The 16,179-nt window shown below is 38.4% G+C and overlaps 1 long non-coding RNA gene across 1 annotated transcript; it reads right to left on the bottom strand.

Annotated features, from left to right (window-relative positions):
• Positions 1–601: 601 nt before the first annotated feature.
• Positions 602–7,605, bottom strand: LOC116112971. The gene is made up of 3 exons (XR_004125340.1): positions 7,314–7,605; positions 6,471–6,793; positions 602–657 (listed from the first exon to the last, which is right to left on the bottom strand). It is a non-coding gene; the product is annotated as an uncharacterized LOC116112971 (long non-coding RNA).
• Between the last annotated feature and the right edge of the window lie 8,574 nt (positions 7,606–16,179).

The raw sequence follows: 16,179 nt of genomic DNA, 5'->3' as shown, positions 1-16,179 counted from the left end.
GGAAGTCAATACCTGCATTGTTAACAAAACCAAGTTCATTAGATTGACTTTGCCTCACAATGTAAGATCAGTTTGTTTTGTTTTATTTTCTCATCTAGTTCAGATTCTTACCAGCTTCATGAGATGTTGTGCAGGATCTCCTTTGGGAAATGCAGCAATGAATGACTCAACTTCGGATACAGCTTCTTCGTAGATGAAGTGTATATATATATATATATATATATATATATATATAGAGAGAGAGAGAGAGAGAGAGAGAGAGAGAGAGTCCATCTGAAGACAATATCAAGAACTTGTCCCTTGGGCTGACTCGATGATGATAGAGCGAAGGCAAACAGGTGATGTATGGAGAAGTACCGATGTAATTGATTCTAAATATCTCAAGAAGTGCATCATTCTACTTTGGCTGCCATGAAAAACCAAAGAATTAGACTTCTACAATCTCAATTGGTCATTAATATCATATCAGTATTTGAACAATTAGGCCTTGTATGAAGTTCAAACTATAAAGATTGGTGCCTAGTTGTGGAAGCAATTGGTATAAAAAAGGCAATGAACAGCGATTTTTCAATAAGTTATCAAATTTGAAGGGTGTAACTCCAATTTAAAGATTCATGATCTCTCGGTTACCAGTTGACCTTGGACAGATTGGAGTTCCTGCAAGCGAACAGCGGAGTGGATGATGAATATTTTAGATGATAAACACTCTGATGAGACCCCGCTGGTGCATGTTTTCAGCAGAAGGAAAAAGTGTGGACAGAAGGGATAAAATGGTAATTTCTACTGAACAAGCAGGGAACAAGTGGCATCCTTGGAAGGACAGGTGGCATCCTTGGATTGGAATGGGAATAATTCTGTTAGAATGAAGTGGGGCGTAAAAAGAGTGACAGGGGATTTTTGTGGGATATCAGAGAAAAAGGGGAAATTGGGACTGGGGAGGTACTGGCCCTCGAAGCCAGCAGATTATGGTTCTTTGTGTTCTTCGTCTGTTCTGGAAAATCAGTCTTGTTAATCTCCATTCATCTTTTCTTTTACATTTTGATACTCTTGAGAAAGTTGTACTGAACCCTTGATTATTAATACAATTATTGAGAATATTCATTGCTTGATTGAGTGAGTGTGTTCTGTGTTGTGTTCGTGGATCTGTTGCTGGATATTGTAGTGTATATAAGTTTGTTTGCAGGTGGAACAGCAGGAGAGATTTAAGGAAACAGTAGGGTCCTAACAAGTTGGTATCAGAGCAGGTGACGTTGGGGAATGGTTGGAACAAGGATGGAAAACAGATTAGATGTGGTGGAGAAGGACATGGGAACCATGAGAGATTGTTTGCTGGAAATCCAAGCTTGGATTAGGCGTAAGGATGAAGAAGAAGTTAGAAGAGCTGAAAGGGGTGGTTCGACAGAGACACCCATAAACAATACAGGTAACACAGAAGGGGAAAATGAGGACCCTAACGCAAATATGAATGACGAAAACGGAATAGATGGCCGACGACGTCCAGGATATGCTGGCCGGAAAATCGAGATGCCAGTCTTCGTCGGAGAGGATCCGTATGGGTGGTTGTTCCGGATAGAGAGGTACTTCAACGTGTATCAAGTGGCAGAAGAGGAGTGGCTGAACACGGTGGCTGTGTGTTTGGAGGGAGACGCCATAAATTGGTTCCAGTGGATGGAAATCCACGCTCCAGTCACGACTTGGGCAGCGTTTAAACTGTCTCTGCTTCAGCGGTTTGGAGGATCCCAAGATGGTGGTCCGTATGAGGCGTTGATGGGAATCCAGCAGACCGGAACAGTGGAGGACTACTGCCGCAAGTTTGAAGCCCTGTCAGCTCCATTGAAGGATGAGAAGGAAGATTTACTTTGGGCTGCGTTTCTGAATGGGCTAAAACCCGAATTAAAAGCTGAAGTTAGATTGGGCCAGCCCACTTCCATTATTCAGCTAATTGAACTGGCCCAGAAGATAGAAGAAAAAAATAGGGCTTTGGAAGAATTAAAACATGGGCTAAATAAGAGTGTTAAGACTGTTGTGGGCAGTGGAATTAGTAGGATAAATTGGGCCTATAGTGGTGGACCGGGTAAAAGTTTTTGGCAGCAAGAAAATGGGTCAAAGTTTGTACAAAATTCTAATCCATTAGTTCCTTCAGGTAGCACGAATTTAAACTCTAACCAACATCAAAATTTTCCTTCCCAATCAGGCTGCCAATGGAGCGAGAGAACCAGCCATTTTTCTCCAAACGCTAGTCAACGTAGCAGCAGCAACTCTGTCCAGCAGCAACCGAGCAGCTCAGTTTTCAGAAAAGAATTTCCCTTCAAACAGATGACAGAACTTGAGATCCAGAGGAAAAAGGCGCGTGGGGTTTGTTTCCGATGTGACGCAAAATTTTTTCCAGGCCACCGATGTGGAGACAAGCAGTTCCATGTCGTGTTGATTGATGAGGACGAGAGTCAAGATGAGCCAAATGACGTTGGGGCAGATCTGATTGAGACCATGGAGGAGCAACTACCAAATGATGCGGAGCTTTCAATTAGTTCAGTCGTGGGAATCTCAAGTCCGAAAACCATGAAGGTAAAGGGAAAAATCAGTGGGGCTGAAGTGATAGTGTTGATCGACAGTGGAGCATCGCATAATTTTATCAGCAAGGATGTGACTGAGAAGTTGGGATTACCAGTGACACAGACGCAAACCTTCGGGGTACGTGTGGGAGATGGATATCGGGTGCGATGTGAGGGAGAATGTAGGGAGGTACAGTTGGACATTCAGGGGACTTCGATTATACAGAATTTTTTCCCATTTGAGATGAACAGTGCAGATGTGGTTTTGGGTGTGGCATGGTTGGAAACCTTGGGGGAAACAACAGTGGATTGGAAAACACAGGTAATGAAGTTCAGACTAGGAGACAGAATTGTGAAATTTGTGGGTGACCCTTCTCTGAGCAAAACTCTGATTTCCTTAAAAGCTATGCTGCGGACAATTCAACGCGAGGGACATGGGTGTTTTGTGGAATATGGTAATTTGCAGAAGCTAGGTGAATCACAAGTTGAAGAGGACAGCGACATTCTACCAGTTCTGGTTCGGTATCAATCAGTCTTCTCTTCACTTCCAGGATTACCACCACCAAGGACCCAAGACCACTCCATTAACCTCCTCCCCGGCTCCCAAACCCCAAATATTAGACCCTACCGCTATCCCTACTACCAGAAAAATGAGATAGAAAAACTAGTGAGTGAGATGTTAGCTGCCGGTGTCATTAAGCCCAGCCTTAGCCCCTTTTCCAGCCCAGTGTTATTGGTGAAAAAGAAAGACGGCGGTTGGCGATTTTGTGTAGATTACAGGGCTCTTAATAAGATCACGGTTCCGGATAAGTTCCCCATCCCAGTGGTTGACGAATTGTTTGATGAATTAGGGGGAGCTTCCATTTTTTCCAAATTAGATTTGAAGTCGGGCTACCACCAGATTCGAGTAAAGGAAGGGGACACCCACAAAACGGCTTTTAGGACACACGAAGGACATTATGAGTTCTTAGTCATGCCCTTTGGGTTGACGAATGCCCCAGCCACCTTCCAAGCCTTGATGAATGAAATATTTCGGCCTTTTCTACGTCGGTTCATTTTGGTATTCTTTGATGACATATTGGTTTACAGCCACACTAAAGAGGATCACATCCGGCTCTTAGAGATCACCCTCAGCACCCTTGAAGAACACCACTTGGTTGCCAATAGGAAGAAGTGTTTCTTCGGTCAGCGAGAATTAGAATATTTGGGGCACGTCATTTCAGCATGTGGGGTGGCGGTTGATCCTTCCAAAATTGACAGTGTTTTACAGTGGCCAAGTCCCAAGGATATCAGGGCCTTACGAGGATTTCTGGGTTTGACCGGTTACTACCGAAGGTTCGTTAAGGATTACGGGAAAATCGCCATTCCTCTCACCAGTTTACTTAAGAAAGATGCATTTCAATGGAATTCGGAAGCCCAAAAGGCCTTCGATGAGCTTAAGAGGATAATGACTTCAGTTCCGGTGTTAGCTTTGCCAGACTTTACTAAGGAATTTATCATTGAAACTGATGCCTCAGGGAGTGGGTTAGGGGCTGTCCTGATGCAGGAGGGTAGACCGTTGGCTTTTTTGAGCAAAGGCTTATCAACTCAATCGAAACTTAAATCAGTATATGAGCGGGAATTAATGGCTATTGTGATGGCAGTTCAGAAGTGGCGACATTATTTATTGGGGCGTCGTTTCATTATTAGGACAGACCAAAAGAGCCTCCATTTTCTAATGGATCAGCGGTTACTAAGTGAAGATCAACAGAAATGGGTTGCTAAACTGATTGGGTTGAATTTTATTATCCAGTATAAACCAAGGGCAGAGAATCGGGTAGCTGATGCATTGTCTAGAAGAGGTGAACAGGTGGAATTTGATGGGTTGTCTGTCAGTTATTTTGCAGGTATGGAAGAATTAGAGGATGCTATTCAACAAGATGACAAATTGCGTGGAATTGTTCAAAAATTGTTGTTGGATCCCAATGGCCACCCACCATTCACGTTAGTTGGCCACCATCTCTTGTGTAATGGCCGCCTAGTGGTACCAAGGAAGGGGGCCCACATTACACTTCTTCTACATGAGTTCCACTCATCCCCTGTTGGGGGTCATTCGGGTTTCTTTCGCACTTTTAAACGACTCAGCAGTGTGGTTTACTGGGAGGGCATGAAACGAGATATCAAGGAGTTTGTCGATTCCTGTGCAGTTTGTCAACAAAATAAATACCAGGCCTTGAGTCCTGCGGGGTTATTGCAGCCTCTATCCATTCCTGAGCAGGTTTGGGAAGACATATCTATGGATTTCATCACCGGGCTTCCCAAAACAAATAGTGCCGATACCATCCTAGTCGTGGTTGACCGACTAACTAAGTACAGCCACTTCTTGACCCTTAAGCATCCCTACACGGCCACGGATGTTGCCCACCTTTTTATCAAGGAGATTGTCCGGCTACATGGGTTTCCCCGCTCCATTGTATCCGATCGCGACCGAGTTTTCATCAGTCATTTTTGGAAGGAGTTGTTTAAACACTCGGGCACGCAGCTTCGTATGAGCTCGGCATACCACCCTCAAACTGATGGCCAATCGGAAGTGGTCAATCGATGTGTTGAAACGTACCTTCGTTGTTTTGTGAGTAGCCAGCCTCGCCAATGGCCTAAATGGATCTCTTGGGCCGAGTTCTGGTTCAATACGACTTTCAATGGCTCCACAGGTATGACCCCTTTTAAAGCACTTTATGGGCGTGATCCTCCCATTCTTCTTAAATTTTCGGATCATGGTTCACCAGTTGACGAAGTGAACTGTCAACTGCAAACTCGCAATATCATCCTTGCTGAGCTACAGGATAATCTCCTCAAAGCCCAAACTCGAATGAAACACTATGCCGATGCAAAGAGACGAGAAGTTCAGTTAAAAGTGGGAGATTCGGTTTACCTTAAGTTGCAACCCTACCGCCTTCGTTCTTTGGCTCGTCGGTACAATGAGAAACTCAGCCCCCGCTTCTATGGGCCTTTTGAAGTTACAGAAAAGATTGGATCAGTGGCCTATTGTTTGGATCTACCCCCTTCGGCACGCATCCATGATGTTTTCCATGTGTCACAACTCAAGAAAACTAAGTACCCACCGCCCACTACACAACCCTTTCCCGCAGCACTTGACGAGGATTTGGTATTGCAAGTCGAACCTGAAGAGGTTCTACGTAAGCGCAAACTGTTGAATGGTACTTTGGAAGTCTTAATCAAATGGAAGGGCTTACCCACATATGAGAACACATGGGAGGATTTCACCTCTATTGACAACCAATTTCCTTTCTTCCACCTTGGGGACAAGGTGACTCTCCTTGGGGAGGGTAATGATGAGACCCCGCTGGTGCATGTTTTCAGCAGAAGGAAAAAGTGTGGACAGAAGGGATAAAATGGTAATTTCTACTGAACAAGCAGGGAACAAGTGGCATCCTTGGAAGGACAGGTGGCATCCTTGGATTGGAATGGGAATAATTCTGTTAGAATGAAGTGGGGCGTAAAAAGAGTGACAGGGGATTTTTGTGGGATATCAGAGAAAAAGGGGAAATTGGGACTGGGGAGGTACTGGCCCTCGAAGCCAGCAGATTATGGTTCTTTGTGTTCTTCGTCTGTTCTGGAAAATCAGTCTTGTTACTCTCCATTCATCTTTTCTTTTACATTTTGATACTCTTGAGAAAGTTGTACTGAACCCTTGATTATTAATACAATTATTGAGAATATTCATTGCTTGATTGAGTGAGTGTGTTCTGTGTTGTGTTCGTGGATCTATTGCTGGATATTGTAGTGTATATAAGTTTGTTTGCAGGTGGAACAGCAGGAGAGATTTAAGGAAACAGTAGGGTCCTAACACACTCAAACTTTACCAAGAATGTTCATCTACTTAGTGAACAAAAAGTAATTGTGTCATCAAGAGCAGACCTTGGATAATTCACCATGAGTACTGTTAACTTCATCGACCTTTTCTCTGAGCCTAGAATTTTTGTCTCTGGCTTCTGCTAGAGACAATTCCAAAACTCTTTTCTCTTCTTTGATTGCCTCAATATCAACTGTAACATCTTGTTCAGAAAGATAGTTCCCATTTCATTAGAGTTCAAGATTCAGATTTGGCCAAGGCATAAAACTTAACTATTGACCCATCAGCAGTTTTGACATAACGACCATCTTGACTCACTTCAGCACTGGTCACAGATGACTTGGTCTTGAGTGTTTGGACTATCTTACCACTTCTTACATCCCATAACCTGTACAACCACTAATAATTTTAGTAATGATTAGAAAAAATAGAAAATCCCATCATCCAGCCCAAGAACTATTTTCAACTTCAACTTTAGGAGAAAACATGTATAAAATATTATAATCTAATATAATTGAATAGCTAGCCCAACAATTTTTCTATCAAGTAACAGCAAGTAATAAAACATCAGGAGAATATATGAAGCAATTAACATTTTTTTTTAAATCTGTCTTTCCTTGGGCCAAAGGAATACTAATATCCCTACAACCTCAAATTTTAACCTCATTTTCTAAGATTTGATCCCCAAACCTCTGCAAATGCAATGCAGCTTGGTAACTGGACCCATGTCTTTAGCTTATTCTATCTACCGCTTGCATTAGTTTATACTTATGTGAGCACCCAGAAATTTCATGATAAACTATCACATTATGGTTATTGAAAGGAATCAAAACGAAAAAAACCAAGATATCAACCAAATTTAGTTTCCATGTAACAACATACGTATGATGCAGGAGAAACAGGCATACCTGACACCGCCCATGTCAGAGCAAGAGCTTAACATTATTTGATCACTATGGAGCCATGCAACAGTTCTGACTGACCAGGGGTGCATTTGGACGATTCAAATCAAGAATACGAAGGATTTTCTCCACTCCCCCAGTCAGTAGAAGATGAGTATCCTGTGTACAGATTGAAAAAAGAAAAAACAAATGTGATGCATCATGAGCCTAATTATGCGTTCGTAAATACTAATCCACCAAAATCCCCAAAATGATTAAGATACATAGAACTACCATAACAAACAGTGAAGATACTACATTCACAGACCAACTGAAATTATTGATCAACACTAATCTAAAGGGCAAAAAAAAAAAAAAAAATTAACCATAACACAACAATTCAGCACATACATCTTCATGAACTTGAGCTTAGCTTTATGCTAGAAACATATGGTACAACTTGACAACAATAGAAACGACTAAGGCTTTCAGAATAACCTAGTTCATATAAAGAAAAAGAAAATAGAAAAAAAACTATTGCCTCTGAAAAAGCCAGATACAAATAGTTATCTAATACAACTACCACATTAGTAATTTCCCGTTGTAGCCACCAAATGCAATCAGATGCTTCGCTCCATCAAAAACTGCTGTGCTTACATTGAGCCCCTGCTTATAATTTTATGTTTAGAAATCATGCGGAATGGAAGTGAAGTTAAAATTCCAACAAAAAATTTACAGTATAATTTTAGTGAATATAATTCAAGGAATCTCAGAATATATATTCAGGTCCAAGATCAGTAAGTCGCACGCTTTAATCACAAACGGGTATGTAAATTATCAGCTCTAAACCCTTGAATTTCCATTCTACGATAAAACTCCATAGCTTTTTCAAACAATCCCTTATTTGTAACCCCTCTTATCATCCCTATCATTCATTACTGCAGAATCTCATCTAGATGTTCTTTCTTAATTCTAACACTTCCTGCAATATCAAAATCCATTTAGGTAATTTGAAACTAAATAAACATCTCAGTTACCTTCGAAATAATAAAATTCAGACATTAAGCATTCAAAATAAACAAAAACAAAAACTAATGTTTCATACCTGAACCCAACGTTTTAAAAAAAAAAAAAAAAAATCAAAAGTTTCAAAAATCTAACAGCAACCCATCAAAGCAAACAACTAATACTAAAAATCACAAAAATTGAAAAATTACCTCATTGTTTCCGTGCGTCTACTTCTGAAAACAATTAATATTCAATACCTACAATCACAAAAAACACAAACCCAGAAACAAAAATCAGTCAAAATCACAAAAACACAACTGGGTTCTCTTAATTCTAATACGAACCAGAGATGGATCTAAAAAAATACAACAAATCGGATAAAAGACACTCGTAAAGTTGACCCGGATTTCAGCAGTCAGAGAAGGAGTGTTAAGGTTGTCAGAAAGAGAAGCGATGGCGCACATTAAGGCGACAATGGTGACGGCTAAAGTTAACAGAGCGTTGGCTCTGTACCCAAATGGATGCATTTTTTTGTATTGGAGTGTTTGCTGCAGCTCCTTTGGATAAATGTGTATGTTTTGATTAGACGTTTCGATAACCAATGCAGCAATCTATAAATTTTAGATGAGTGAATATGTATGTACGATAACCAATGCAGCCATTAATAACTTTTGGACAATCTTTGTATCTGACATTTGAAATAACAATGCACCAATCAATATCTCACAAATTTATCTTTTTACTTAAATCTTTAAATTCTAATCCTATTAATATATATATATATATATATATATATATATAGAGAGAGATATCTCATTAAATCAGACATCCAATATTAGAAGAGTGGGCAATTTTAGAACTCCAAAATAAAGTAATTTTGAAACTAAAAATAAGTATACTATGTGTTACTCGAATAAATATATTTTTACCTTTAAATTTAAAATATCAATTCAATATTTAATATCTCTTTATTATCATCAATAAAATTTAATAATATGACAATCACAAGTCATATATGTCAAAATAAAACAATTGTTTAAGTTCTAAAATTTGTCATATGATGAATAACCCGAATAGATTCTCAGCTTTATATATATATTAATTATTATATTAAGACAAAATGAGAGAAATTCCAGCTGATGAGATCCATGCTTATGTCACCTCAAAATCAAAAGCCATATTAGAGGGAGACGACTGGTCAACACTGACAATCCATGCATGCCAGCTCACATCTGCTTTCCTCATGCGTGATGTCATTGACTTTATGGATTAATTTAGATAAATTTAGGTAAATTCATCAGAGCATTTTTTGGTTTGTTAGATAAATTTAGCCCACATTAAATTTGATCTAAGGCATATTATCAAATACCTCCCCCGACCCTGAGGTTTAAGGCTTTTTAAATACTCGCCGACGTTTCAGAATCTGTAAACTACCTCCCTTGAGCTATTAACACTCCTCAAATCCTCCCCTGGGCACCGTTTTGTAATGGTCAAACGTTGTTGACAAAGGGTGCATGCGTCATTACAAACTTAGCCTATATTTAGTGGTAATATGGCTTAATTTAGAAAAAAAAAAAATGCATATATACAACAATTAGTAAAATATTTATTAATTATTTCATTTTTTGGTCTTTCATAAAACACACGGATGAATACTTATTCAATCAGTTCATGACAATGTGAAAAAATTGCCCAACTATAAAAACAGTATATCAACAGCCAATTCTTTGGGGCATTAGGGATATTATTTGTTTTCTGTCCATCTTTTTGGTTAGAAAACGGTGACTAAGGGAGGTACCTAATAGTACGCCTTGATCTAAATTATATGTTGGGGTTTAGTGTAACGAATCCTATATTGAAAACACATTGGAGAGGTTTTGGGCTTATAAATTAGGAGAGTCCCTCCACCTAATATGTTATACGTTAGTTTTTTGGGTGTGAAACTCTCGGCTTATAACATTAGACATGTTATTTGCTCCTCCTAAGTATAGGGACTCTCATTTTGAATTCGAGCTTCTGATTGTTATATGGAAGATTCTCTTACTAGGTATAAGGTTTGAACCCTCTCATAGACATGTTACACTCTTGACGTGAGCACTGCTCATACAATAATTTATATATGATGGTCGTGGAGGTTTCAGCATGGTAGTTGTGAAGGTTGTAAGACTTGATGTGGCCACATGCCACAATTATGCAGTACAAGGTGGTTTAAAGAAGTTATTTAACTGCCTCTCTTGATCCTTAATGGAAAGTTAAAGGCAGTTGGTGAGAGTTATTTGGTCTTTAGCCGAGCCATATATAAGGATATTATCTTTTCCATCAAAGAGATATCACACAACACAAAATTTATGGAGGCATAGGCTAGAAGACGTCTCTCAAACACTCAAACACAAATCATTCACGTTTGACTTTTCTACAACACTTGAACAATATAACTGGAGGTAAGTGATTAAATTCTGCATTATATTACATGCCTAATATTTCGAATTTGGTATCAAAACCATGCTTCTTGCTTATTGTTCAGCGTTAAAGATGTGATGAGGTATATTTATGTTTTTTATTTAAATTTTGATTATATTGTATTTATGTTTGGGAATTTTTTTTGGTTAAAATAATTAGAAAATTAAATTCCCGGTGAAATTATGATTGGTACCGATCAAGCAGCAGAAAAAACCATGAGGAATACTCACTTTCTTTGGGTGAAAGATAAACCCCAATTGTTTGTAAGAAAATTATACTTGCTTTATTCATTGCTAACGTTCCAATAAATAGAGTTAAGATTAATAGATCAGCTTCAACTCAGGAAACTAACTAGCCTAAATTCAAGGAAATGAGTTGTAACAACTTTAAATGAGCAGAAGTAAAAAACAACAGCAAAAAATAAAATAAAAGGCTGGTTTAGACTTGGTTGAACTCAAGCTAAAAACTTGGGATTCTTCCTTCTTCTTAGGGGTTCGTTCAGATCTTCTCGGCCTATCAATACTCCCCTTGCCAATTGGATCCTTGTCCTCAAGTTCCAAATAAGGAAATTGATTATGCAGCAGCAATGTTCCGAAAACCAGAGTGGACTATGACCCGTTCAAGGGTCTAGTTTTTGGTTTGACCGGTTGCATCGGTCGGTTGGACCGTATTCTGTAAAATTATTTGTAGTCCTTGAAGGTTTGAAATTCATCAAAAACACCCCTATAATACTCCCTTAAAGTTTGAAATCCGTCTAAAATACACCTATTACGCGAAGAGATTGGTGATGGTGGCGACAGCGATGATCGACAGCCAATCGAAGTTGGAATCATGGGGCTTTTGATGTATAGGTGCCGGCGAATCTGATGGTGGTGCTAGGGAGTTCCATCGACGTCGGAACTCGCCGGAATCAATAAAAGAAATCTGACGGTCGCGTAAACTTTAGGTGGATGGCGAGTGACGAAGGCTGGACGACGACCACTGAAAATGGATGAGTTTGGTCGTGGAGATGTCGTCAAGTCGAATGGCAGTGTTTTCTCCGTCGAACGATGCCGGAATCCGATGGGATTGAGTGCGATAGGATTGAGCTGCGATTGGACCGCGATTGGACCGCAACTCCGCAGTATTCCAGTGGTCCAACTGCGGCTCAATCCGGTTTAATGGTAAATATCTGTTTTTATGAGATACCGGACCGAAAATACCTTCAGCTCCCGATCAAACCGGTCCGACCGGACGGTCCGGTCTGATTTTCAGAACATTGTGCAGCAGTGTTGTGTCCACGTATGAGTATCACCGTTTCCTACACTAACCTTATATAATATTCCCATGTATTCTTGCATCGTTTGTTATAATACAAGTATCACATGCGCCCAATGAAAACATAGATTTTATAAGAGCTAATCAATTTTGTTTGAAATGTGAAGGTCTTTTGCAGTATCTATCTTATTATATATAAAATATAACTTTTTTATAATCATAATGATGAGATCAAACTAATTTATTACTATAAGAAGATTATAACTTAATAGAGATGTAGTTACAAAAATTATTGTTTTGATTTCTTAGTTTATAATTCACGTTTTAATTCTATATATTAAAATTTAATTCATTGTTTTAGTAGTCATTGCTACAATTAGACAAGCAGAGAAAAGAAATAATCATGAGGATGATAATATGAAAATACAAGAAATTTCGTGTCAAAAAGCTCTAAATATTCTTAAGAAGTTAGAAATATTTTGACTTCAACAAGAAAGTGTCTATACTATCAAGTTATTACATACCTCAAATGTTTTAAAACCCAACCCGGGGTGAAACCCGACAAAGTTTCCAGGTCCCAAGTGGACCGGTTTAACAGGTTTAACAAGCGGTCAAACCGGTTGACAAAATCTTTTAAAATTCAGCAAATACACCCCAAAAAATTACATGTAAGTCCCTATAGGTTTGAACTTTATCAAACACACCCCAAATATAAATCGACCAACGACTGATTGGCGGCGACAACACCCTAGATGCAACCTCAATCGTCCCTTAAACCCATTTCCATTAAAATCTACTCAAGATCTAACCGAAATAGGTTCGATTTCGGCCAAATCTCACTGACGCCAGCGTCGGCATTCCAGGCCAAATCTCATCTACGCCGGTGTCGAAAACCCTCCCCATCACCCAGGAATTACTCCCCTATTCCTCCCGAGCAAAAACCACCTCACCCCACCCCCATTAGCCTCGCCAATCGCCGGCAAAATCCTATTGTTGCTTATGCTAGATTTGTTCGATTTCCGGTTGATTTACTCACCGGAAATCAACGCCGTCACCACCATTACATTCACCGGCACTTACTCTTCAAAAGCCCTAACCTTCCGGCCGTCGATTGTTCGCCGATCATCCTCCCAAACCTTAGGGTTTTGATTGAATTAGAAAAGTTAAACCAGGCCCGTTGAAGCTTCCGGGTCCCGGTTCAACCGGTCGGGCCGGGCTGAGTTTTAAAACACCGCCTACAAGTTAAAAAATGTGATAACAACTCTAAAACATAAATCATTCTCCCAAACAATTTTTAAATAAACATTTTATTTCATTTTAAACCTTTAATATAACATAAATTTGTATATTTTTTTCGTAATATACAAATAATTATTATTATGTGGAAGCAATTTTCTTAAAATAAGATTTATAAAAATTATAACTTATTACAATTTAAAGTTTATTTATATTTATAATTATATCAAGTAAGGACTAAAAACTTTATAACTATATAAAGGTTATTCCTACTTGGAATAAAAGGTACCTTTAGAGGATTTGAAGATGTAAGACATTTTTATCTAGTTATCTCAAGGTTTTAATCAAGTGTGCAAAAATGGGTGTGAAAATGCATGATTTATGATTTATCTTAATCAAGTCCACAGGGCCGCAAGGTTTGACAAGTCAAACGGTCTAACCGACTGGTCGAACCGTGACATCATCGTGCTGGAGTCAACAAAAACAAAAAGATTTAAAAATAAATGAAAATTTTAATTTTTAACTGTGATAAGTGATAACTGATCATAATAAAAAATTCCCTGCAACAAATATATCCAAATCGCACACTGCAGAACTGATTTTCAGGTGACATACTGTCATGAGGTCATGTGACTTGCCTAAAATTAGAGAACGTTCTTGCCAAAATTTAAGAAACATATCCAAATGTTTTATTACTTTTCTGGAGAAAAAGGATATAGAGGCAATCACGCATTTTCATTATATTCATCTTTAAAGAATAACTTTCAATATAATTTTTTTTTTTATTATTATTTTCAACATATTTCAAATAGAGCACAAGAAAATGTTTTTACTTCTAATTTGTTGAAATTTGGAACAAGACTACATTTCTGTTTACTACATTCATAAGCATAGTCTATTTCCTTGTTCACTTCTCTTGTCACAAAAACTGTCGACATGTATACACTATTTACAATTTTTTTTTTTTTTTTTTTTTTGGGATAAACCTAATAATTATAGAAAAAAAATGAAAAAATTTCTACCAAACAATCATCTCTTCAATATCAAGTTCCAAATCTATTTCTTTAATATCAAACAATCTCTATGGCTCTATCTCAAACAATTTCATAACAAAAAAAAGTTACAAAGAACAATAACAATAATGAAACACACAAAACATTATAGGAGCTATCGAAAATCAAAGATTAGAAAAAAAGGAGCTATCAAAGCCGAAGTTAAAAGATCAAAGATTCAAAAGTCGCCTAAGGTCTGAAGATTGAAGATTGGTTAAAGATCGGAATCAAAGAACCCAAAGATCAAAGAAGCTGATTACGCTGCTTTGTTGTTTGGTTTTTTGATTTTTCCTTTTCCCGATTTATTTTACTTTTAGGGGCCGTTTGGTTCGGGGTTAAGTGGCATTACTGGGGTAATATCATCTTATATTACTTGATTACCACGTTTGGTTGTCAAGTAATATAAGATACCAGGGAAGCATCAAAATACAATAGTGGTTACTATTGGTAATATAAGAGGTAATCTGATTACCTCCATTTCTTAGGTTTTCTGAGATTATCAGGGTATCTTTTTTTGTTACAATTTTATCCTTAATAAAATTTTGGACAATAATACCCCTACTTTAAAACAAATTTACATTAATATCCTATTTCAATTTTACCCTTGTTTAATTAAAATTTTGGACAATAATGCCCTTATATTTAAAATATTTACAGACCACCACTACCACCAAGCCACCACCCACCAACGCCACCAGCCACCACCGTCGACAGCGGGTCAACACACCGGACCACCGTCGAAAAATTGCCAGAGTCCCTAAAAACACTGGAAATTCTTGTGGAGGTCTGGGAGGCTTCGATATGGCCGTTTTCGGCCATCAATATGGCCAAAAACGGCCATAGCGGAGCCTCTGGTCACCGGTGACGTACTCACGGGGACATCCGCGGTGGTTGCGGGTGGCGGCAGGAGGTGGGGTGGATTCGTCATAAATTAAAGTTTATATAAGCGGGGGTGTTTTAGCTAAATCTGAAATATTGGGGGTTAAAAAATTATTCAAAAATTAATAATAAAAATAATTTTATATTAATATTTAAAAGGGGGACAATTTAGTAATTTAATAAGATACCACCAATTATCCCATAACCAAACATATAATATAACATACTCACCAACTAACCAAACATATTTCAAAGATTCCCAGTAATCTTTCAAGGTAATCTATTTTCAGAATTCAATATTCTCAGAATCTAACATTCCTGAACCAAACGTCCCTTATAATTCTGCCAAATGGGTAGGGCCCATAATTCTAATTCACCAATATAAACGCCCTCCTGTAGTCCATTTTCATCAGTGATCAATCTTTCATTTTCATTCAATCTCTCATCTCTTCTTCATTTTTCTTAGTCATTCAATCTCGCACTCATTTCACTCTGTAAGGCTTTTTGAGTTTGCTTTCAAGTTAAGAGCATAATAGCTCCACCGTTCTACAGCAAGCAACTTACCTTTTCAGATGTCACCAACAAAATAGCTGTTGAAACCAGCCATCTTGAGGATTCCCGCCTTTCCCGCACGACCAACATTTTCAGAATTTAAAATTTTCTGACGAGGAGTACAACACTGAGTGGAACTTCCGTCTAGCTGGCCGGCAGACTGGCCCCCATAAAAGCCAACCATTGGCGGCAATTGGATTAAATTCTTCAAGATGAGGGGCTTCGTGAAGGAAATGTTATTTTGTTCTATAGAGGCAGGCACTAAGCCATGCAGAAGCTTTAAACCATGTGTTATAAGAAACAAAATTTTTATTTTATGATTTTTATTAATGCATTTATACAATGAAAGATATAATACATATAATGTATATATATATATTTAGTGTGATTTTGACACCAACAAACGACGTGAAATACTGAGTTGGCCCAGAAGAGACAGTGGATGAGAG

This window comes from Pistacia vera, unplaced genomic scaffold (assembly GCF_008641045.1).
Source record: "Pistacia vera cultivar Batoury unplaced genomic scaffold, PisVer_v2 Contig121, whole genome shotgun sequence".
Classification (NCBI taxonomy): domain Eukaryota; kingdom Viridiplantae; phylum Streptophyta; class Magnoliopsida; order Sapindales; family Anacardiaceae; genus Pistacia; species Pistacia vera.
This window is presented reverse-complemented; position numbering and strand designations above follow the sequence as displayed.